Here is a 23,452-nt window from a genome sequence, read left to right on the forward strand (position 1 = left end):
AAAATTCTCTCCCGGGCCCTGGAGGATCCTGCCCTTGATAGCAGCATGGCTGTGGGTCATCTGTCTTTTCCTTGGCTGCACTAGAAGACTCTGAAATTTAAGCTATTCAAAATCATTCTGTTGTTAAAGGCTCCTGATCTATATACACCCCACTTTTTAGAAATGTGTCCTGTGTCAAAGACCTGAGAAACACAAATTTTAATACTTCTAACTGCACTTTAATGTGGGTTAAACGCCTACGTTTGTCTCACAGCCTGTGGTGCCAGCCTGGGAAGAGGCAGCAGTAGCAGCAGCTTTTGCCAGCCCAGCACTTGGGAGGGCTCCGAGCACAGCAGGAAAGCTGAATGCATTTTAACTGCAGCCAAGTTAGTGGTTTAAACTTCATAAACATGTATTAAATGTTATGACTCTTATCTTAATGTCATGGCATTCCTATTTCAAAGAATAGCTATTAAAAAAAAACATAATTCAGCAAATAGTTCTAAGAAATTTGATTTTTTTTAAAAGATAATTATATTTAGTTGCTTGTCTTTCCTTTGACCTTTTCCTCTAGATCCATCCCCATAACACAGTCAGGATGGTCAATATTTTACCAAAATAGTTATGACAATATAACCTCCTTGTGATTAAAAATTAAAATGAAGTGCCCAGCTGGCATGGCTCAGTGGTTGAGCATCAACCTATGAACGAGGAAGTCATGGTTCAATTCCCAGTTAGGGCACATGCATGAGCTGTAGGCTCGATCTCCAGTGTGGGGCGTGCAGGGACAGTTGATCAATGATTCTCTCATGTCATTGATGTTTCTATCTCTCGCTCCCTCTCTGAAATCAATAAAAATATATTTTAAAAAATTAAAATGAAGTAAAATAGAGTTCCCCATAGTTTTACAGTTTTACTTGATTGTAAGTTTGGAAGTAGTGATCAGGACTTACCTGGCTTTCTCTTATGATAATTTTCTTTCTTTAATACCTGGTATTAAGAATTAAAGAAAATATCAAAAGAGATGATTAACCCATAAAGTTAACTACATTTGTTAAAGAATGACACAACCCTGGTAAGTTATTTCCCAATACTGTTTCTAAAGAGTCTAAAGGGCCTGTATATTACCCAGCAGCATCGGTTATCTTCTGCCACAATGATGCTACATAACAAATAAACACAAAATTTCAATGTCATCCCATCTAATAAAGAGGAAATATGCTAATTGACCCTCACACCATTGCAAAGATGGTGGCGCCCACAGCCAATGAAGGAATGTACTAATTGACTTCCATGCTCTCAAAGATGGTGGCACCTACAGCCAATAAGGAGGGAATATGCTAATTGACTGCCAAACCCTCAAAGATGGCAGCGCCCACAGCCACAAGATGGTGGCACCCAGTCCCCTCAGCCCCGCTGGGGCAGCAGGCACACGGCAAGGGCAGGTCCGGCTGCTCTGCACACCTGCCTCCAAAGTCCCTCAGTCCCCTCAACTCCCCAGCCGCCCAGGGCTGGCCCGAGGTGCAGGCAAGCCTCGGATGGCGGCTGCCCAGCCTCCCAGGGCCTCCTGAGGCTCAGGTAACCAGGGCCGGCCGAGGCTTGCGCTGCTGGCAGTGGCAGCAGCAGAGGTGTGATGGGGGCGTCACCTTCCCCTGATCATCGGGTCACCTCCTGCCCCTGAGGGTTCCTGGACTGTGAGAGGGGGCAGGCCGGGCTAAGGGACTCCCCTCCAGTGCATGAATTTTTATGCACCGGGCCTCTAGTATAATAATAAAAATGTATAGATCCTGCATTTGGAGTGATTGGCTATTCAGTTATTAATGCTGATTGTGGTTATGCATGTTTCCATATCTGGGGATCTATTGGCTGTCAGCTGATCTACTCTGCCTCTGACTGAGATGACTGGGCAACTTGGTTTTGTTTCACATGCCTCTCATTCTCTAGCAGGCATATTTGCAAGGCAAAAGCATGAGAAACCAAGTCCCAATGTACAAGATTATCTCAAGTCTTTGTGTTACATCTGCTAAGTTTGATGGGACAAAGCTAGTCAAATGGTTGAGCCCATTTCAAGGGGTAGAGCAGGTTACCCTAACCACAGTCAAAGGGCATTTCAAAGTTACATAGCAAAACTATAGTATAGTTTTTTGAGGAAACTCCATACTGTTCTCCACAGTGGCAGCACCAGTCTGCATTCCCACCAGCAGTGCACGAGGGTTCCTTTTTCTCCGCATCTTCACCAGCACTTGTCATTTGTTCATTTGTTGATGATTGCCATTCTGACAGGTGTGAGATGGTACCGCATTGTCGTTTTGATTTGCATATCTAGGATAATTAGTGACTTTGAGCATGTTTTCATATGTCTCTTGGCCTTCCTTCTGTCTTTTTCCGAAAAGATTCTATTTAGGTCCATTGCCCACTTTTTTATTGGATCATTTATCTTCCTTTTATTAAGTTGTATGAGTTCCCTGTAAAGGTTGGAGATTAAACCTTTATCAGTGATAACATTTGCAAATATGTTCTCCCATACAGTGAGCTTTCTTGTTGTTTTGTTGATGGTTTCTTTTGCTGTGCAAAAGCTTTTTATTTTGTTGTACTCTCATTTGTTTATTTTCCCTTTAGTTTCCATTGCCCTAGGAATGGTATCGGTGGAGAAATTGATTCGGCATATGTCTGAGATTTCTCTGCCTGTGGATTCCTCTAGTATTTTTATGGTTTCCCGTCTTATGTTTAAGTCCTGTATCCATTTTGAGTTTATTTTTGTGTATGGTGTACGTTGGTGGTCTAGTTTCATTTTTGTGCATGTGTCTGTCCAATTTTTCCAACACCATTTATTGAAGAGACTGTCTTGACTCCATTGTATGTTCATGCCTCCTTTGTCAAATATTAATTAAGCATAGTAGTTTGGGTTGATATCTGAGTTCTCTATTCTATTTCATTGGTCTATATGTCTGTTCTTGTCTCAGTACCAGGCTGTTTTGAGAACAGTGGCTTTGTAATACAGCTTGCAATCTGGTATTGAGATCCCGCCTACTTTGTTCTTCTTTCTCAGGATTGCTGTGGCTATTCGGGGTCTTTTTTTATTCCATATGAATTTTTGGAGAGTTCTTTCTAGGTCTGTGAAATATGCCATTGGTATTTTAATGGGGATTGCATTGAATTTATAGATTGCTTTGGGTAGTGTGGACATTTTAATGATGTTGATTCTACCAATCCATGAACATGGTATGTTCTTCCATCTGTTTACGTCTTCCTTTATCTCTTTTTTCAGTGTCCTGTAGTTTTCCACGTATAGGTCATTTACTTCCTTAGTTAGGTTTATTCCTAGGTATCTTAATATTTTTGGTGTGATGGTTAATGGGCTTGCTTTTATAGTCTCTCTTTCGGTAAGTTCACTATTAGTATATAGGAATGCCATAAATTTCTGGGCATTAATTTTGTATCCTGCTACATTGCCAAATTCATTTATTAAGTCTAATAGTTTTTTTAAAGAAGTCTTTAGGGATTTTTATGTAAAATATCATGTCATCTGCGAATCAGGACAGTTTTGCTTCTTTCCCTATTTGGATGCCTTTTATTTCTTCTTCTTGTCTAATACTTCCAGTACGATGTCGAACAAGAGTGGTGAGAGTGGGCATCCCTGTCTTGTTCCTGTTCTTAGGAAAGATGGTTTTAGTTTTTGCCCATTGAGTATGATGTTGTCTGTGGGTTTATCATATATGGCTTTTATTATGTTGAGGTATGATCCTTCTATTCCAAACTTGCTGAGAGTTTTTATCAAAAATGGGTGTTGGATTTTGTCAAATGCTTTTTCTGCATCAATTGATATGACTATGTGGTTTTTATCTCTCAATTTGTCTATGTGATGTATCACGTTTTATTGATTTGCGGATATTGTACCATCCTTGCATCCCTGGGATAAACCCTACTTGGTCATGGTGTATGATCTTTCTGATGTACTGCTGAATCTAATTTGCTAGAATTATGTTGAGGATTTTGGCATCTATGGTCATGAGGGATATTGGCCTCTAATTCTCTTTCATTGTGTTGTCCTTATCTGGTTTTGGTATTAGGGTGATGCTGGCTTCATAGAATGAGCTTGGAAGTGTTCCTCTTGAATTTTTTGAAATAGTCTGAGGAGGATAGGTTTAAGTTCTTCCTTGAATGTTTTGTAAAACTTCCCTGTGAAGCCATCTTCCCTGGGCTTTTGTTTACTGGAAGCTTTTTGATGACTGCTTCAATTTCTTCCATAGTTATTGGCCTAGTGAGATTTTTAGATTCTTCCTGGTTGAGTTTTGAAAGCTTATATTTTTCTAGGAATATGTCCATTTCCTCCAGATTGTCCAGTTTGTTGGAATAGAGTTGTTCATAGTATTTTTTAACAATCCTTTTATTTCTGTGGGGTCTGTTGTTATTTCTCTTCTTTCATTTTTGATTTTGATTATTTGGGTCCTCTCTCTCTGCTTCTTGGTGATTCTGGCTAGAGGTTCATCAATCTTGTTTATCCTTTCAAAGAACCAGCTCTTGGTTTTGTTAATTTTTGTATTTTTTTTGTCTCTATGTCATTTATCTCTGCTCTGATCTTTATTTCCTTCCTTCTGCTTACACTGGGCTTTTCTTGTTGCTCTATTTCTAACTATTTGAGTTGTAGGGTTAGGTAATTTATTACGATTGTTTCTTGTTTTTTTGCAGTAGGCTTGTAGAGAGAGCTATGATCTTCCCTCTCAAGACATAGATTTTGGATTGTTGTGTTTTCATTGTCGTTTGTTGCCATGATGTTTTTTATTTCTTCTTTGATCTCTCTGGTAACCCAGTCATTGTTTAATAGCATGCTGTTTAGTCTCCATGTGTTTGATTTTTTTGGATTATTTTTATTGTAGTTGATTTCCAGTTTTATGCCATTGTGATCTGAGAAGATGTTTGCTATGATTTCTATCTTCTTGAATTTGAAGAGACTTTGCCTGTGACCCAATGTATGGTCTATCTTTGAAAATGATCCATGTGCACTTGAGAAGAATGTATATTCTGTGGCTTTGGGGTGAAATGTTCTGAAGATGTCAATTAATTCCATCTGATCTAGTGAGTCATTTAGGATTGATGTTTCTTTGTTGATTTTTTGTTTAAAGGATTTGTCCAATGGTGATAGTGGGGTATTAAAGTCCCCTGCTATTATTGCATGACTGTCAATCTCTCCTTTGATATCCTCAAGAAGTTTTTTTATGTATTTGGGTGCTCATGTATTGGGTGCGTATATATTTACCAGAGTTATTTCTTCTTGTTGGATGGCTCCCTTTAATATTATTAAGTGGCCTTCCTTATCTCTTTTTATGTCCTTCACTTTGAGATCTAATTTGTCAGATATAAGTATTGCTACCCCAGATTTTTTTTTCATTTCCATTCACCTGAAAAAGATTTTTCCATCCCTTCACCCTCAGTCTGTGTGCGTCTTTTTTTCTGAGGTGGGTTTCCTGTAGAGAGCAGATATAGGGGTCATGTTTTCTTATCCAATCCGTTACCCTATGTCTTTTGATTGGGGCATTTAATCCATTTACATTTAAAGTTATTATTGATAGGTACTTGTTTGTCACCATTTTTATTCTTTACCCTTGTGTTCCTTCTTTTTTGTCCTTTACAGCAGACCCTTTAGCATTTATTGCATTGCTGGTTTGGTTGTAATAAACTCCCTTAGTCCTTTTTTGTCTGTGAAGCTCCTGATTTCACCCTCAATTTTGATTGATAATCTTGTTGGGTACAGTATTCTTGGATTCAGACCCTTCCTTTACATGACTTTGTATATTTCATTCCATTTCCTTCTTGCCTGATGTGTTTCTGTTGAGAAATCAGTTGCTAGTCTGAAGGGGGATCCTTTGTAGGTAACTTTCTGTCTCTCTCTGGCCGCTTTTAACATTCTTACTTTGTTGTTGGTGTTTGCCAATTTAATTATTATGGGCCTTGGCATCGGTCTTTTGGAGTTCATTCTGTTTGGGACTCTGTGAGCTTCTTGGATTTGTGTGACTTTTTTCTTCCCTATATCAGGGAAGTTTTCTGTCATTATTTTTTCAAACAGCTTTTCTATTCCTTGCTCACTTTCCTCTCCTTCTGGCACCCCTATTATGTGGATGTTGTTTTGTTTCATGTTGTCCCAAAGTTCTCAGGCTTTCCTCCTTCTTTTTATTTATTTTTTCTAGAAGCTGCTCTGCTTGGGTATTTTTTCCTACCTTGTCTTCTAGCTCACTGATGCAGTCCTCTGCTTCTTCTAGTCTACTGTTGATGCTTTCTATTGAGTTTTTTATAGCAGCAATGTCATTTTTCATTTCTTCTTGGTTCTTCTTCATTTCCTCTTGGTTCTTACTCATATTGTTGCATTTGTCTTCCATTCTTTTTATCCACCTTATGACCATTTCTCTGAATTCTTTCTCTGACAGGTTGCTTGCCTCCATTTTGTTTACTTTCTTTTCTGGTGAGGCCTGTTTTTTTTTCATATGCAGGCTGTTTCTTTGTCTCCCCATGATCTCTCTTCTCTGGGTGTCTGGTTATGTAGTTCTCTCTCTCCTGCATTGATTTAAAGGCACAAAATACAACACAACAAGGCATAACGCACAAGGCACTGAACACAAATGTATTCACGATACTAATAACCCCAAATAAAGGTGACCACCACAGAAAAGAGAATTAGGGGATAAGAAAGAAAGGAGAGAAAGAAAAGGGAACAAAAGAGTGCAAAAATGAAATTGGGAAAAGGAAAAAAAGTAAGAGAGAAAAGAAAGAGAATAAAAAAGAATAGGGGAAAGAACTATTTATATGGGGAGAAAACTAAAATAGAACAGCCACTATTCCCAAAAAATTCCAGCAATAAATACCTAGAGATGAATGCAAACTACAAACAACAACTAATATCAAGCGAGGTGAGGGAAAACAGATGGAAGAAACAAACAAATAAAAAAAAAAAGAAAAAGCGAAACAATCTCACAAACAAACATTGAAAAACCAATATAATCAACACTCAAGCAAACAACAACAAAAGGACAGAGAGAAAAAAAAATTGGATAGTTAATAAAGAGAAGAGAGAAGTGTGTATGGACTTAGTGCAGGGGGATTGGAAATTAGATATATAAGTAGGGTGAAATTTTAACAGGGGGTAATAAGAAGGAATAGGGAAAATCTAAAGCAGGAATAGGGTAAGAGAAATAGGACAACAAAAGTGGAAAAGTGAGGAAGAGAGTGTTGGCATAAAGGTAAAGTTGAGATAGAGTAAAATGATGCTAAAGGATAGATGAAAATAGAATGTAGGACACTGATCCCAAAATAAAATAAAGAGAAAATAAAATGACACTTTTAAAAAAAAGGTAACCGCTGGTTAGGCTCATATGCTTGCACACAAGTCCTTTGGTTAATCTCTCCCCTTTACCCCACCCTTCCCAACCCTCCCTCTGAGGCCCGACAGTCTGATCCATGCCTCCTTGTTTCTGGGTCTGTTCTTGTTTATCAGTCTATGTTGTTCATTATTTCCCCTAGATGAGTGAGATCATGTGCTATTAGAAATACACTTATAAGAACTGAAAATGAGACAAGCAATAATGGTTATGCTGACAGGCAAATGAATCAGTCTGTAGTGAGTTTCTTTCTGGGCCAACAGTTCTTTTGAGACCCAATTTCAATGTCACCCAGTTCCTTATGTGTACATGTCAGCCATGACATTTCAGTTCTGGATGGTGGACAAATGGTGGTAATGCTGGTCTGACCCTCTCTGGTTTGGTCCTGGGCAACCTGTAGTGATGCACCGCTGTTAACTGCTAGTATGGCAAGGCGATGTCAGATACCTTAATAAATAAAGAAATTTTAAAAAAAAAAGACTAATGGAAACATTCAAAATAAATAAATAAATAAATAAATAAATAAATAAATATTAAAAAAAGGTAAAATAGTATTAGTAATACTGATTAAAAATAAAAATGTAATAATTAAAAAGGTAAAACCAAGTGAGGAAAAAAGAAAAAAAATTAGTTTCTTAAGTAAAAGATGAAAAAAATAAAAATAAAAATGTTCAGTAGTGAAGGTCATTCACTTCCTCTACTGTTCTGTGTGGCACGCCTGTTTCCTAGTCAGGACAGTATTGAAGTTCCCTGCATTCCACTGCTCCTCAGTGTTGTAGGCCACAGTCCTGATTTTCAAGCAGTCAGTACTTCTTTGTTTCTTATACTCCTTTATTTGTGTTTACGCAAGAGTCAGTTTGTGATTCAACCCCTGGGTGGCAGTGTTTCTGGATTGACCTCCGGGTCTATAGGTCCTCTCTAGCTAGTGTTTAGATTTTGTTTTCCCTGTGGCACTTAATACCGGTTTGGGGGAATGGGCTGCCCCAGAGCCGGTTCTCTGATCGTTATTCCCCACTCTGATCCCCAGGTTCCACAAAAACAACTTTCCCCTGCAGTCTCTTAGAGTGTCCCCAAAAGGGTGATTCTATGTATTGGGCTTAGTAATAAAAAGCAAGGATTTAAAGGGAAAAAAAAAAAAAAGAAAGAAAAGAAAAAAGAGTCAGAGTAAGTGGAGAACTCCAGCGCTGCGGCGCAAGTCTGTGCAGTCTTTTTTCCCCTTGGGTCTAAGCAGCAGGCACACTGTTAAAATTTTTAGGCTGGCCTTTTGCACCCAGTTCAGCTATGGGTTGCTTTTTAGAGTTCCCTTCTGTTAGCAGCCTTGTGGATCCTCTTCCACATTCGTGGATCACGACAGCCCCAATGGCCGCGGACTTTTCTGGGCGGAGACTTCCCCGGGTCCTCTGGCTCCCACATGCGCGTTTCCCTCTCCTGCCTGCACCACAGACCTCACCTTATCCAAGGCGAAATCTGACCTTTCCGTGAGGGGGTGTAGAGCTCCTCCGAATCTGCGTGCTCATGCCACTTGGGGACCAGTGTTCCCGGGTTCACAGCTGTTCGCTGGGTGCAGTTGTTGTATATTCCTGGAAATTTCAGGCTTCCGACAACATCCACGCTCCCCTTCAAGATGGCGCAGTCTCCGCATCAGAGCCCGTTACTCTGGGAGGGATCCCAGCAGCAGTGGAGGCTGTCCAGTCTGGGGAACCCCATCCAACGATTTCCCACAGTCCCCTGGAGTATGGCTGTCCCTCAACTCACAAACAAACACTCCCTGTGGGTTCACACACTGTCCCTTCATTCTCTCACTCACACACTATCTTGCAGTCTGCCTTCCCATCGGCAGCCATCTTCCTTTCATCATTGATGTTTCTATCTCTCTCTCCTCTCCCTTCATCTCTGAAATCAATTAAAATCTATTTTTAAAAAACACACACAAATAATTTGGCATGGAAAGATGGCCAGAAAGAGTCTATATTGTTAAGATGTCAATCCTTCCCCAATTGACCTATAAGATTCAAAGTAATCCCAAAGTTCCAGCAAGTTGTTTTTATAGAAATTGCCAAGATAATTCTAAAATTTACATGGGAAAGCAAAAGAAATAGCAGTGAAAACAGTTTTGAAAGAGAACAAAGTTTATTTCAAGAATTAATATAAAGCTTCAGGGATCAAGAGTGCATGTGTTGATGAAAGAGTAACATGCAAACTAATAGGATAAAACTGGATTCAAAGTAGATGCAAATACATGGCAACGTCATTCAAAATTACCAAAAACTAAGAAACCAAGGAAATTCAATAGAGAAAGGATCATTTTTCAACAGATTGTGCTGAAATTTGGGCATTCATAGTAAAATTATGGACCTTGACCCATACTTTACATTATATACAAAAATCAATTCAAAATGAAACATAGACTCACACACAAAACCTAACAATATAAAATGTCTAGAAGAAAATACAGAAAAAAATATCTTTGCAACCATGATACAGCAAAAGTTTCTTAACTGGAACACAAAAATAATAAACTAAGAAAGAAAAAATGACAAACAGGACTTTGTCAAAACTAAAAATTCTGCTCTTTGAAAGGCACTGTTAAGTAAAGAGAAATGAGTAGGCAACCCACAGACTTGCAGGAACTATTTTCAAAACACATTTATTATAAAATACTAGTATCCAAAAAATATAAAGAACTCTGTAAAGTAAGGATACACAAACCAGTAAAAATGAGCAAAATATTGAACACTTCATGAAAGAAGATAGATGGAAAATCAACAAATGAAAAGATATTCAACATTTTTAGTCATTAGTGAAATGCAAATTAAAACCACAATAAAATACATATCTATTTGATAAATAAAATTTTTAAAACTGTCAAGATCAAGAACTAATAAGAATGTGGAGCAATTGGAACACTCATAAATTGCTTGTAGTAATGAAAAATAGGACAGCCATTTTATAAAACAGTTTGACAGTTCCTTATAAAGTTAAATGTCACTTATATGATGGAGCATTTGGGCATTTACCCAAGAAAAATGAAAACTTATGCCTACACACAAAGCTGTATGTTAATGATTATAGCAGCTTTATTCATATCTCCAAAAACTATAAACAACCCAAATAACCACCACCTGGTAAATGGATAAATTGATACAATAAAATATGACTCAGAAATAAAAAAGAATGAATTAATGATAAAGGTAACAATGTGGATAAACTCAAATGCATTATGCTAAGGGGAAAAAGTCAGACTTAAAAAGCTACCTCCCCTATCATTCCACTTAAATAACATGCTGGAAGCTAAAAAACTATGGGGATGGGGAGAGGTACCTGTTAGGAGCTGAGGGTAAGATGAGAGGCTTGACAATAAATGTACATGACAGAAATTTTGGGCTGATGAAAAATGTCCTATATCTCGATTGTAGTGATACACAACTGTATGTGTTTTCAGAATTCATAGAACTATACACCCCCAAAAAAGGTTGAATTTTACCACATGTAAATTTTTCTCAAAAAACCTGATTTTAAAAAGAAGATGTTAGGAAAGCACAAAACAGAGCCATTTACACCGTACATCAATAGGTGTATAGTTGTGGTCTCAGATCCAGCCACCGAGATCGCTATATGCTCATCTTCTCTTAGTCTTTTCAGGTAACAACTATTGTCAAAAGAGACATCTTGAACTAAATGCTTCAAAAATTTAAGTTCTCCTTGACCCAGCTTCCATTTATAGAAATTTATTCTAAGAAGAAAACCTTAAATAGTTTTCCTAAAAGAGACTTATTGGCCACAAAGTTCAAATTCTAAAAAAAAAAAAAAAAAAAGTAATATCCTTAATGCCAACCAATACTGCTGGCAATCAAAGGTCTGAGGGTCAAAATATTAAATAAGCTTTAGTTCATCCATATAATGAAACAGAACATTTCATTATATGGAAATGTGATCATCATATAGTAAGTTAAAAAAAATTGGATAAGAGAGTACTAATGGTATGATCCCGCTTTTGAAATATGTGATGAGAGAGAGAGAGATACAAAGACTGAAATGGTCAACATGCCAAAATGTTAATGACAATTATTTCCTGAGAGTGAGGTTGTGTATAAAATTTTCCCTATAATTTCTAAATCTTCTATGATAATATGTATTTATTTGATACTAAGAGATAAAAGTCATCCATAGATTTTTTTTTTTAAGCCAGAAGTCAATTCCATTACACTTGGTCCTCATGGATGTCTTAATACCTGTGTTAGTATTGATTAAGTCTGAACAGTCAGAAAGCTGAACCCTAAGGGTCTGTTGAGCTCCCAAGAGGAAGGAGGCTTCCACCCTGTTAGAAATCGTTGAGTCTTGCCATATATCTGATCCTGTTCATGAAGAAAGAGCTATATTCATGAACCAAAACACTTCTATTGTGGTAGAAAACTGATAAACTAGGTTTTAAAACTGGATACTGAATTGTTATGGAAGTGTTACATTTGTGAGCAGCAAATAAGGAGTTAAGAGACTAGGCAAGATCTGTCTGTATGAACATAGGCAAAATTCTTACCTCTCTGGGTTTTATCTGAAAGATGAAAGTGTTGAACCAGGAAGATTATTCTTGTGCTTTTTTTTTTCTATCATGGGAAAGAGAAATTGAGGGAATGGAAAGAGCAATAATCTATTTTCCTCTGGGATCTTGTATAGCCTCTAAGTGACTCTGCTGAGAGAAAAGTCAAGGCCAGAAAATGACTGAGATTGCCTCAGGGGAGACTTTGAGATTTTCTGTCTTTTACGCACAGACAGTGCTCCTGTGGGATGCATGTGACAAAGTGCAATATTGGCCTGAGAGACTCTTCCCCGCTTCTCAGGCAACCCAGCACTCCTCTGGCTTCCTGGGGACCAGTGGCTCTGGGCTCTTTGGAGACAGCAGCCTGGTATGAACATCAAGTTTCATTGTGTCTGAGGTTGTACAAATAATGGATTTGAGCAAGGGGCTGAGAAAGAGGGAAAGAGGGAAGCCATGGCAGAAGGTATGTGGTAAACGAGGTTGATGGTTTCTTAAGAACATGTAAGGCAAACTGGGGAGTTCGCAAGATGGTGGCTGGCAAGATGGAAGTGAGGGAGAGGGTGTGAATGAGGAATGAGTGAGGGGGTGAAAGGGGCATGTGTGGACGTGTGGGGTGTGTGTGTGTGTGTGTGTGTGTGTGTGTGTGTTTGTGTGTGAGTGAGGGACAGTTAGATCCTGCAGGAGAATCAGGGGCTGGCAAAGCAGGCTCTCCTGGACAGGGAGCCCCTACCACCGCTGCGGGCACTCCCAGGCTATGGGGCTCGGGCACGGAGCCCATGCCATCTTGAAGGGGAAAGTGGCCTCCACTAGGAACCCAGCCTCACCACCACCCACTCTGGCCTTGGACACTGCCCGGGACCCTGCAGCCACTCCAGCCAAAGTCGTGCTGCCTCGCCCCATACCTCAGACCCAGGATGTCCACCTCCAAGGGTGCACGGGCTTGGCAGCAGAAACTGGGACTTCCCCCTCCCCGGCTGCTGGTCTCCAGATACCAGGGTCACATAGCCCAGCGCACAGGCCCCCGGAGACCACTGCCTGGCAGGCAGCTCCTGGGCCCCTCTGTGAGCCGCTGGGCGCGCACAGACCCAACCAAGGGGCCACAGCCCCTGCAGCAGAAAATGGGACTCCCCCCTCCCTGGCTGCTGACCTCCCGACACTGTGGTTGCACCATGCCAGCACACGGGTCCCGGCCCACGAGTCCACCGTCCCAGCAGGCAGCTCCTGGGCGCCTCTGTGAGCTGCCACGGGGCGTGTGCCTCTCCAACCAAGGGCGCATGCTCCCGCAGCTCAGTCTGTGACTTCCCTCTCCTGGCTGCCTGCTTCTGGGCACCTGGGTGTGTTACTGAGGACTTGCCTCCCCGGACAAGGTCATGCTGTTTCAGCCACAGTCTCTGAAATTCCCACATCCCCAGCTGCTGGCTTCTGGACTCCCTCGTGGTTTGCAGAGGGAAATAACCTTGGCCAGAGCCCCACTGCCTCAACCGCAGACTCCGGGACAGCTGTCGCTCACTGACACGGGCTATGCGATCCTTGTAGTGAGTTTCAGAGAGACGCTACCCCAGCAAGAGTCACACAACACTGGCCAAAGTCACACCACCTGAGCCTCAGGCCCCAAGACCTCTTCCTCCCAGGCCCTGAACTCCAGGATCTCACACTGAGCATATACCAGTGAGAACTCAGGCAACCCTTTCCACAAGAGCTGGAACCATGTCACGTACTAAATAGAGGAGAGTAGTTAACCTTTAGAAATTACTGAAACAAATTCAGTAATGAAAGCCTCGAATATGGCTGCTAACCACCGTACAAGAACAGCCTGGAACAAGCAGTGATCCTGCCCAGATTCCCATAGAGGGAGGTCAGGGTGTCTAGTCTGTCTGACTCCCATGTCCACCTTCACCAGCAACAGTTTACCTTTCACTGGAACTTTGTGACAGATAATCGGTGATAACACTGCTAATAGGTGTGGGGAGCGGGGGTGCAATCGCTTCACTTCCTAAGCTTTCGGTGCCATTGGAAGGTGACTCAGCTGTGGTCCTGCCCATCACAAGTGTCTCCTAATTCCAAAGGAACACCAGTTTTGTAGGATTTGTACTCTGAGGACACCTTAGAGGTTTGGGAAATCACAGAACCATAAACTGTCCAGGGAAGAAAGAAAATGAGAAGGCGATTCGTCCAACTGCCTTCTTTCCTAGATGAATAAATAAGCCCTCAGGAGCTGGTTTCTCTCAAGTCTATAAAACCACTCAGTAGCAAGCGGTGCCACTAATTAAACTTCCAGATACTCAGTTATTCTCTCCATTACCCCAACTAGCTCCAGATCAAACTGAATATTTTGCATAAGAATTTGCCTAAGAAACACACAGGTACTCGTAATATACACCCACATGTGCGCACATATACACACAACACACACAGAAAAAAATACAATGCATCCCAATATTAAGCTATCCAAATCAATCCTTCTTCTATCGGAGCTGTTAATAGAAGTAAACAGTACAAAAGAAAGAATTCTTAACAGTACAGGATCTGGAGTGAGACTATTGGGATGCAAAGTAATCTAAAGCTATTTGTGCCTCAGTTTCCTCATTTGAACTCCTCATTTGAACAATAGGTATAATAATGATACCTATATTATGAGATTGTTGTAAGTAATTAATTGGTTACTAAATGTAAAACACTTAGAATAAGTCCTGGCACATAGAAGTAATTAATAAAAATTCACTGTGGCACTCCCTGCATTGTCCTGAGCTGGCAGCATTACAATACCCCACTCCCCCTCATTCCTGCAGATCCTTTCTTTGTGGCTCTGTCCCTTTAGGTCAGAGTAGCATCAAATAATGCTATAATGGTCATGTTGGAGGAAACTGGCCCTTTACCTTAAATAGCTTAGCTTCTCTTCTATTCTGTATAAGATTAGTACTATCATTTTTTAAAATTTTCTGTCTGAAAATTCAATTAAGCTGTTAATCAATTGATTAAAGGATTTGCCGTTAAACAATGAAATTCAACTTCCTGCTGCCCTTCCCAGGGGTGCCAAGGGCTCACTTCAGGTTGTCATGGGAAAATAAGAATATCAGATCATTTCTACAGATGTACTAACTGAGTGACTGATGGGCTGGAACCTGCAAAGAAGCCAATGCTTATCATTCTCTTGGTGTCTACATTTGGCCCCATGGTTTCACTCAAGTTGTCGGCCTGGTTTACATTTGTGACCTCTAGATAGGCTAAAAACTACAGCAACCAGAACTCAGATTGAGCAACAGAGAAAACTGTGATCTGTTTATGGTTTCTTTCTGTCAGTGTCTTAGAACTAGAGGGTGGTAAGTTCTGGAAGATGCTGGAAGTTGAACTGGCAAGGGCTGAAGGGACATGAATAAAGCAATGACAGCATCTGCTACAGTTTATCCTGACTCCATGCAAATCCACACACATCCCTTATAAATTCAATCTGTCTTGTCATGGATTCTTAATGGGATGGTTGTTGACAATTATAAAAAGGAAGAGAATTACAACAGAAGGGTTGGTGGGCTAAGCTATAGTCCCTACACAGAAGAGGATCCCTAGGTCATAACTGATGTTAATAATCCTAGACCTTCATATCTGAGGGGTCTGAGACCCCTGAGTTTCTTTGCCTCAAAGACCCAAGCAGGAGAGTTGAATCCCATTCCAGTATAATCATCACATGGCTTCTGCAGTTGTCCATTCAATTACCAGTTATGGAAGTACTTAGAGACATCCCAGTACATTCAACTACTTATTAGAGACTAGAGGCCCGGTGCACAAAATTCGTGCATGGAGGGGGTGGGGTCCCTCAGCCAGGCCTGTGCCCTCTCACAATCTGGGACCCCTCAGGGGATGTCTGACTGCCGGTTTAGGCCCGATCCAGCAGTGGAGCATCCCTCTAGCAATCCAGAACTGCTGGCTCCTAACCACTCACCTGCCTGCCTGCCTGATCACCCCTAACTGCCTCTGCTTGCCTGCCTGATTGCCCCTAACCCCTCTGCCTGCCTTCCTGATCACCCCTAACCACTCTGCCTGCCTGTCTGATCGCCCCTAACTGCTCACCTTCCTGCCTGATTGCCCCTAACCACCTCTGCCTTGGCACCCGTCCACCCACCCGCCATGGTGGCCACCTCTGCCTCAGACCCCTTCTTCCACGGCTTTATCCGGAAGGTCATCTGGAAGGTGGTTCAGCTGTCCGGTCTAATTAACATATTATGCTTTTACTAGAGGCCCGGTGCACGACATTCGTGCACTGGGGGGGGGGGGGGGGAGATCCCTCAGCCCAGCCTGCGCCCTCTCACAGTCTGGGACCCCAACAGCTAATGACCTGAGGGGTCCTTAGTGTTGCCACAGAGGTGAGAGAGGCTCCTGCCACCACCTCTGTGCTCACCAGCAGTGAGCCTGGCTTCGGGCTGAGCGGTGCTCCCCCTGTGGGAGTGCACTGACCACTAGGGGGCAGCTCCTGCATTGATCGTCTGCCCCCTGGTGGTCAGTGTGCATCATAGCAACAGGTCGTTCTACCATTTGGTGGATTTTCATATTAGCCTTTTATTATATAGGATTATTATAGATGCTGGGATTCAAAATCAAGCACTCTTCCCCTTTCCAGAACATGGAGGGTTATGATACAATTGACAGTAAGACTCCAACAGACAGTGTCAGAGGATATAAATTTTCAAAAATAGCCCTGGCTTGTGTGGTTCAGTTGGTTGGAGTGTCGTCCCATGCTCTGAAGGGTCGATGCTTTGAGTCCCTGTAGAGGTATGAACCAGAGGCAACTTGATGTTTCTTTTTCATATATATGTTCCTCTCTCTTCATCTCTCTCTAAAATAAAATTTTAAAAAACATGCTCCGGTGAGGATTTTAAAAAATAAGAAGTAAATAAATTTGCATTAAATTTGGACATCATGGAGGCAACAAAATAAAGCAAAAACCAACACAGCATGTTCTTCATTGTAGATACTAGTTTCCCACATGTCTGAGTTCTCATGAGGATTCACAGCTGAAAATAAGAACAACTACCAGTACTCTTCTTTCTCTGACTGGCTTATTTCACATAGCATAGTAATCTCCAGGTCCCTCCATGCTGTCTCAAGGGGTAAGAAATCCTTCCTTTTATAGCTGTTTTTTTATCACATGATCTCACTTATATGTGGAATCTAATGAACAAAATAAACCAATGAACAAACTAGATCTAGAGGCATGGAAGCCTGGCACAGACTGACTGATTTCAGAGGGAAGGGTGGGGGGGAGGAGCAGGCAGAGAATAACCAAAGAACTTATATGCATACTAGAAGCCCGGTGCACAAAATTCGTGCACGGCAGGGGGTTGTCCCTCAGCCCAGCCTGTACCCTCTCCAATCTGGGACTCCTGGTGGGATCGGGCCTAAACGGGCAGTCGGACATCCCTCTCACAATCCAGGACTGCTGACTCCCAACTGCTTGCCTGCCTGCCTTCCTGATTGCCCCTAACCACTCTGCTGCCAGCCTGGTTGATGCTTAACTGCTCCCCTGCCAGCCTGTTTGCCCCCAACTTCCCTCCTCTGCCGGCCTGGTCACCCCTAACTGCCCTCTCCTGCAGGGTTGATCACCTCCAACTGCCCTCCCTTGCAAGCCTGGTCCCTCTCAACTGCCCTCCCTTGCAGGCCGGGTGCCTCCCAACTGCCCTCTCCTGCTGGCCATCTTGTGGTGGCCATCTTGTGTCCACATGGGGGCAGGATCTTTGACCACATGGGGGCAGCTATATTGTGTGTTGCAGTGATGATCAATCTGTATATTACTCTTTTATTAGATAGGATAGAGGCCTGGTGCACGGGTGGGGGCCAGCTGGTTTGCCCTAAAGGGTGTCACAGATAAGGGTGGGGGTTCCCTTGGGGTGTGGGGCGGCCTGAGCAAGGGGCCTGTGGTGGTTTGCAGGCCAGCCACGCCCCCTGGCAACCCAAGGGGAGGCCCTGGTATCTGGAATTTATTTTCCTTCTACAATTGAAACTTTGTAGCCTGGAGCAGAGCCAAGCCTGGGGCTCCGGCAGCCATTTCTGTGGCAGTTAATTCACCTTCTACAATTGAAACTTTGTTGCCTTAAGCGGGTGAGCCCAGCCAGCTTTGCTTCCCCTGTTGCCGCCGGCAACCCTGGCCTGCTCTCTCAAGCTCCATTCTGCCGCCATTTGTTTGAATTTGTTTACCTTCTATAATTGAAACTTTGTAGCTTGAGTGGAGGCTTAGGCCTGCAACGGCTATGGAAAGCTTGGCTTCCTCTGTTACCTAGGAAACCTTGCTCTCTGTGGCTGTAGCCATCTTGGATTGGGGTTAATTTGCATACTCGCCATGATTGGCTGGTGGGCGTGGCTTGGCTGGTGGGTGTGGCTTATGTAGCGGAGTGATGGTTAATTTGCATATTACCATTTTATTAGAGAGGATATGCATAATCCATGGACACAGACAATAGTGTGGTGAAGGCCTGGGGGGAGGGTTAGAGGGAAGGGGACAATGGGGGAAAAATTGGGGACATCTGTAATACTCTCAACAATAAATAAAAAGAACAACTACTGGGAATTAAGCCTCCAGCAGAGATTAGAGACTATACTTGGCACTCTCTTAGGCTTTTTTTTAACCTCTTCCCTCCACACCTCACTCTTATCCTAAGGGATTAAAAGTGTCTAGCCACATGTTTACTCCAGAATTTGTGAAATTAGATGAATCAAATGTCAGTTTCCCCTGTGTAGCATCACTCAACAGGTTTATGTTTCAAGCATGCCTGACGTTCATCCTGCAAAGGGGAAAAAAATGGAACTGAGGATAAATCTTCTGAAGCAAAGTAGCCTTATAGAGGACACAAAAGGAATTTCAAATACAAATGTCTCAGAGGCCAATCAAGTATCATAAAGTGAGGACAGCAGACCCAGTGCGAGACAATAGGGAGAAGTGAGGATTGCGGTGAATAGGTAAGCACATTTCCTGTCTAAAAGCAGCACCTGCTACTCAATTTAACCAATTATTACCATTTGGGAATGTGAGCCCATTGCTTCCAGAGCTTCAAAAGTTTCAAGAAAATTGAAAAAAATATGTATTTTTATAGGTAATTTTCCAATTTTTAAATTTCAGTAGCTCATTTGTAATTATTTAAAATTACTATGCAGGCTAATTTGTTACCCTTGCCTTAATGTTTGTAAGACTAATTGCCACTGGAAGTGGGGTGCTGCCTGGGATTGACCATGAGTGACAGAAGTAGGACCAATAAGTGGAAATTACAGAGAACTAGACCTTGATCCAAAAATAAAAATAAAAATCTAATAATATTATTCAAAGAGAGAAGCCTGCTGTAAAAGGGTGAGTTGTTCACTTCAACTGTCAATTGGATGATCTCTCTGCCAGAATAGTGAAAAGGAGATCCAGGCAACAGATGGGTGTGATTTTAGACTTTATATCTCTCTCCCTGCCAATCCTGAGCTTCTTTGAATCAATACCATTGTTTCCTTCATTAATATTGCAATTCAAGCTGGATTAGACATTCAGAATGAGCCTTTGGTTTTTGCTCGCTGTATCACACATAGAGCACATGCGTGTCTCTTCTAGTCTATATGTAGGATGTTATTGGGATGTCTTTTCAAAAGACAATGTTTCTAAGGGTGTTTGTTAGTATTTTATACTTCTTATCTCATAGCCTTGCCTTACCCTGAGTTGGCCTATGTTTCCCCAAACCCACCCAAAAGTCTCAGCTTGGCTTAGCTGTGTCTCTGCTGGTATTGTTTGTTTGTTTGTTTGTGTGTGTGTGTGTGTGTGTGTGTGTGTGTGTGTGTGTAAATAAATGCACACAGACTCTGATAATTTACACATGTTCAGAAGTAACCATAAGGAGAACCTAATACTTATATAAAAATTGCTATAAATCTGGGGTCTGAAAATGAATAGTTTCTCTTGCTCTGAATACATATACAGGGTGGGATAAAAGTAGGTTTATAGTTTTGAATATGCAAAACACAGAGTTTATTCTTGTATTATTATTTATTGTATTATTTTCCATATGAACCACTCTAAACCTACTTTTGCCCAACACTGTATTTGCCATTATTGGTATTTTCTGTACTTTTGAAAACATTGAATGTATCAGTACAATACTGAAGCAAGTGAACATTTAAGCAAAAATAATTTGGCCAGTTAAACTAGATACACCAATTAATTCAATGAAAAAATAAGCCAGACACTTAACTTTGGCCTCACATAAAGGCATTCAAGACACCAACATCTGTTTTATTTTTGACAGCAGTGTCTGGTCCTCATATATCCATCTAACACTTTCAGCAAATCTTGACTTCAGTATGAAGCTTGCCCACATCTTTAGATCTACAAAGGAAAGATTTTAAACATTATTCTGAAAATGCTTTTCCTTCCATGAGAAAATGAAGAAGAATTTTTAAAAAGAAAAACTGCTTTATATTAAACTGCTTATTTTAGCCACAAACATAAAGCCTTAGCCTTTCGCAGATGTTGAAATGTTCTGATTTGGAACATCTTTATTGCTTGGTTCTTGGCCTGGAGCCTCATCACACTAAAGAAGTGATTCAAATATTCTGTTTTTCAAATTATTTGTTTGCAAAGTCTAATCTGGATGTGGAACTAATGTTACTATTAAGGTCCTTTTATGTGTAAGACTTGTGCAAAGCATTTAACATCTATTATCTTATTTAATTCTAACAGCAACTCAATGAGGTGAGCACTATTATTCACATGAGAAAGTAGGCTCAGTGGTATAAGAATCAGACTGGGCCCCAGGGCTCAGGTCAGCTAAGTTCAAAGTCCATACTAAGTTCTTCAGCATCACAGAAAAGCAATGAGGGAAAGGAAAAGAGAAACCCCTTATAAATTTAGGTGACCCAAAGTTAAACACCAGGAAATCATTTATGAAACTACCTTTTTGGGCCATAATTCCAGCTATACATTAAATTAAATTGTAGGGAGACATGAGAACAGACTTCTGATGGTAAGCCTCAAAGTAAATCTGTGAGAAAGTCATTAAATCCTTATATCATGGATTGCACTAGCTACTGACTTTGACTTTCAGCTGTTAGATTGATCATTAACAAATAATTTCTGGGCCAGGTGCTCCCATCAGCTTTAAAGACGCTTCGTAGTTTTTCCCTCTGACTTTCACAACCTGGGAATGCCTTCTCTGATAACCCCTTTAAAGCATTCAAAGTATGCCCACCTTAAGATAGATATCCTAATTCTGTATTTATTTTTCTCCTTGATGATTAAATAGTATATTACATCAGCATTTCCTCAAGAGAATTTTTAGTGCTTTCAACTAAAAATTTCTTAGTGAGAACTGCGTTCAGTTCAACTTTCTCTGTTCCTTTCTCTTCCCTAGTTTAGTGTATTGAATAATCCTTTTGCATCAGCATTTATGCAGCAAGTAATATTTTTACTCTCATCCAACAGGCACATTTGGATTTACTATTTCACTTGAACAGTTGGTGTTTACTGGCAGCAACAAGAACAAAATTTATAGCAGCAAATGGAAGCTGAATTTGAATGCTGGCTTTGACTGAAGAACTTTGTGTTTGCCATGTCCTAATTGTGAAAACAATATGTCCAAGATTTTGCAGTCATCAGCATTCTAATGTAACAATTTCCATCTGGTCAAAGTAAGAAATTCAGAACCTCTATCTCCTTAAATTTAATTCCACTCCAATGCAAAGGTAATGGCTTAGGAGAATCTTGGAAGGCCGGAGAAATTCAGGCTAAATACATTCTGAAAGGTGTCTGTAACATCCACTTATCCAGAGTATAATTTTCCTGAAGAGCAGCGGGGGTAGAGAGAGAATTTGCCACAGTCTTCTAAATGGAAACAGCTCCAACTGGAGCAAGATGACAGGATTACTTTGAGGTGATAGAGGATAAAGAAAGCAGGGTGATTTGCAGGGTGTTCCAATGAGAGGTAATGAGGAGTTAGAGCTCCATAGAAACAAAGCAATTGGAGAATAATACTGAGGCAGTTGAAGTCAACAAAAGTGGTAATAAGAGGTGGTTTAACATCCCATCTCCTCCCTTCTAGCATTAAGAATTTGGCGCTGGTTGTTGAAATATGAAACTCATGATGCCTTCACACTCTCCCAGTGACCTTCTGCACTCATTCTTGTGGGGTTGAAGTCAAAAGTAATAATATCATAATATTATAAATGCTTGGTTTGCATTTTTTCATATTTATTGATTCAACAAATATTTATTAGGTACTACATTGTATGTCAGAAATGGCATTAGGTTCTGAGGATATGGGTAATGACTATTTCTTGGCTGTTTAATATAGGTAATTAAATGAGAAATACCAAATATACATAGAATGGTCCTAACTTTGAGATATTGCAGCTCTAACTACCCACAGAGAAGACTTTTCTATATATTAATTTTTTCTTCATATTTATCTTTTCCTTCCTGAACTGACTATGGAAAGGAAACAGAATTCTAGAAATTATTCTATGATTGCCCTTTACGGAATAAGTCAGCTTTTGTCAGGAAGAGGATTCTATCCATGATAGCACAATTTCTAAACAGCAACAGCCTTACAGACACATCAGCTTTCAGAATGGAGGCCAGTGACCTGTACATGGTAGGCATCCAATGAATAGGCCAAACAGAAGAAGCTGGACTATTATTAGATTATTAGCGGCTGTGAAATCATGGCTCCAAATGATCTTTACGGGCAGCAATATGAAACAGAAACTGTGACAAAGACAAAGTGCCTCCCTCTTCAGATATACACCAATCTGCAGAGTCTGCCCAGCGTGTGGCCTTTAGTAGTGGGGAGTAGAGTCCTGGTGGTCCTGCCCCCACTCACACACAGACCATGGGTTCTGCAACAGAACTGCCACTCCATCCTCTGCTTCCATCATCCCCATTCTCTGTTGAAAATTCAAGCTATGAAAACCCAGAGAGAAAAGGGTCAACTATTGCACACACTCCAACTACATAGTCCTGGTTCATTCTAGTCTTGCCGATTCTTGCAGAAAGATATAAATGTGCTTACTTGTGAGCCATTCTTCATCCAGAACCACCAAACACTAACTCTCCTCATACTGCTCTCTCTAAAGTCTAGGGCTGTTTCATCCACATGAACTCATGTCTTGGGCAATTTTGTTTTTTTCTGACTTGTCTCTATTCCCATCCTAGTGGTGAATTCCATCTTTGGGATCTCAACTCCCTCTTCTGTCACCCTTTCTAATAAGAGCAACCCCAATCTATTCAACATGTATTAAGAATATCAAACTTGAAAGGGAAGGCAACTCTGCTGCTATGTACCATACATATAAAAGGATATTAAAATTAGACATTTCCTCTTGTTTTATGTTAGCTGAGGCCCTAGAGCTGAGAACAAATGTTGTTAATGTCCATCTATTCTAAAAAAAGATATAACTTATTAAGGGGCAACCAAAATATGGACCAGGAACTCTTAGTCCTTCTTTAATCTCAGGTATATAACAGGAGATGTGTGAATTGATGAGATCAAGAATTTTATCAGGGATGGTTTTTAGGCTGCTAAAATGTGCCCTCTTTCCTTGCACATGTTTT

Source organism: Cnephaeus nilssonii, assembly GCF_951640355.1.
Source record: "Cnephaeus nilssonii genome assembly, chromosome: 8".
NCBI lineage: Eukaryota > Metazoa > Chordata > Mammalia > Chiroptera > Vespertilionidae > Cnephaeus > Cnephaeus nilssonii.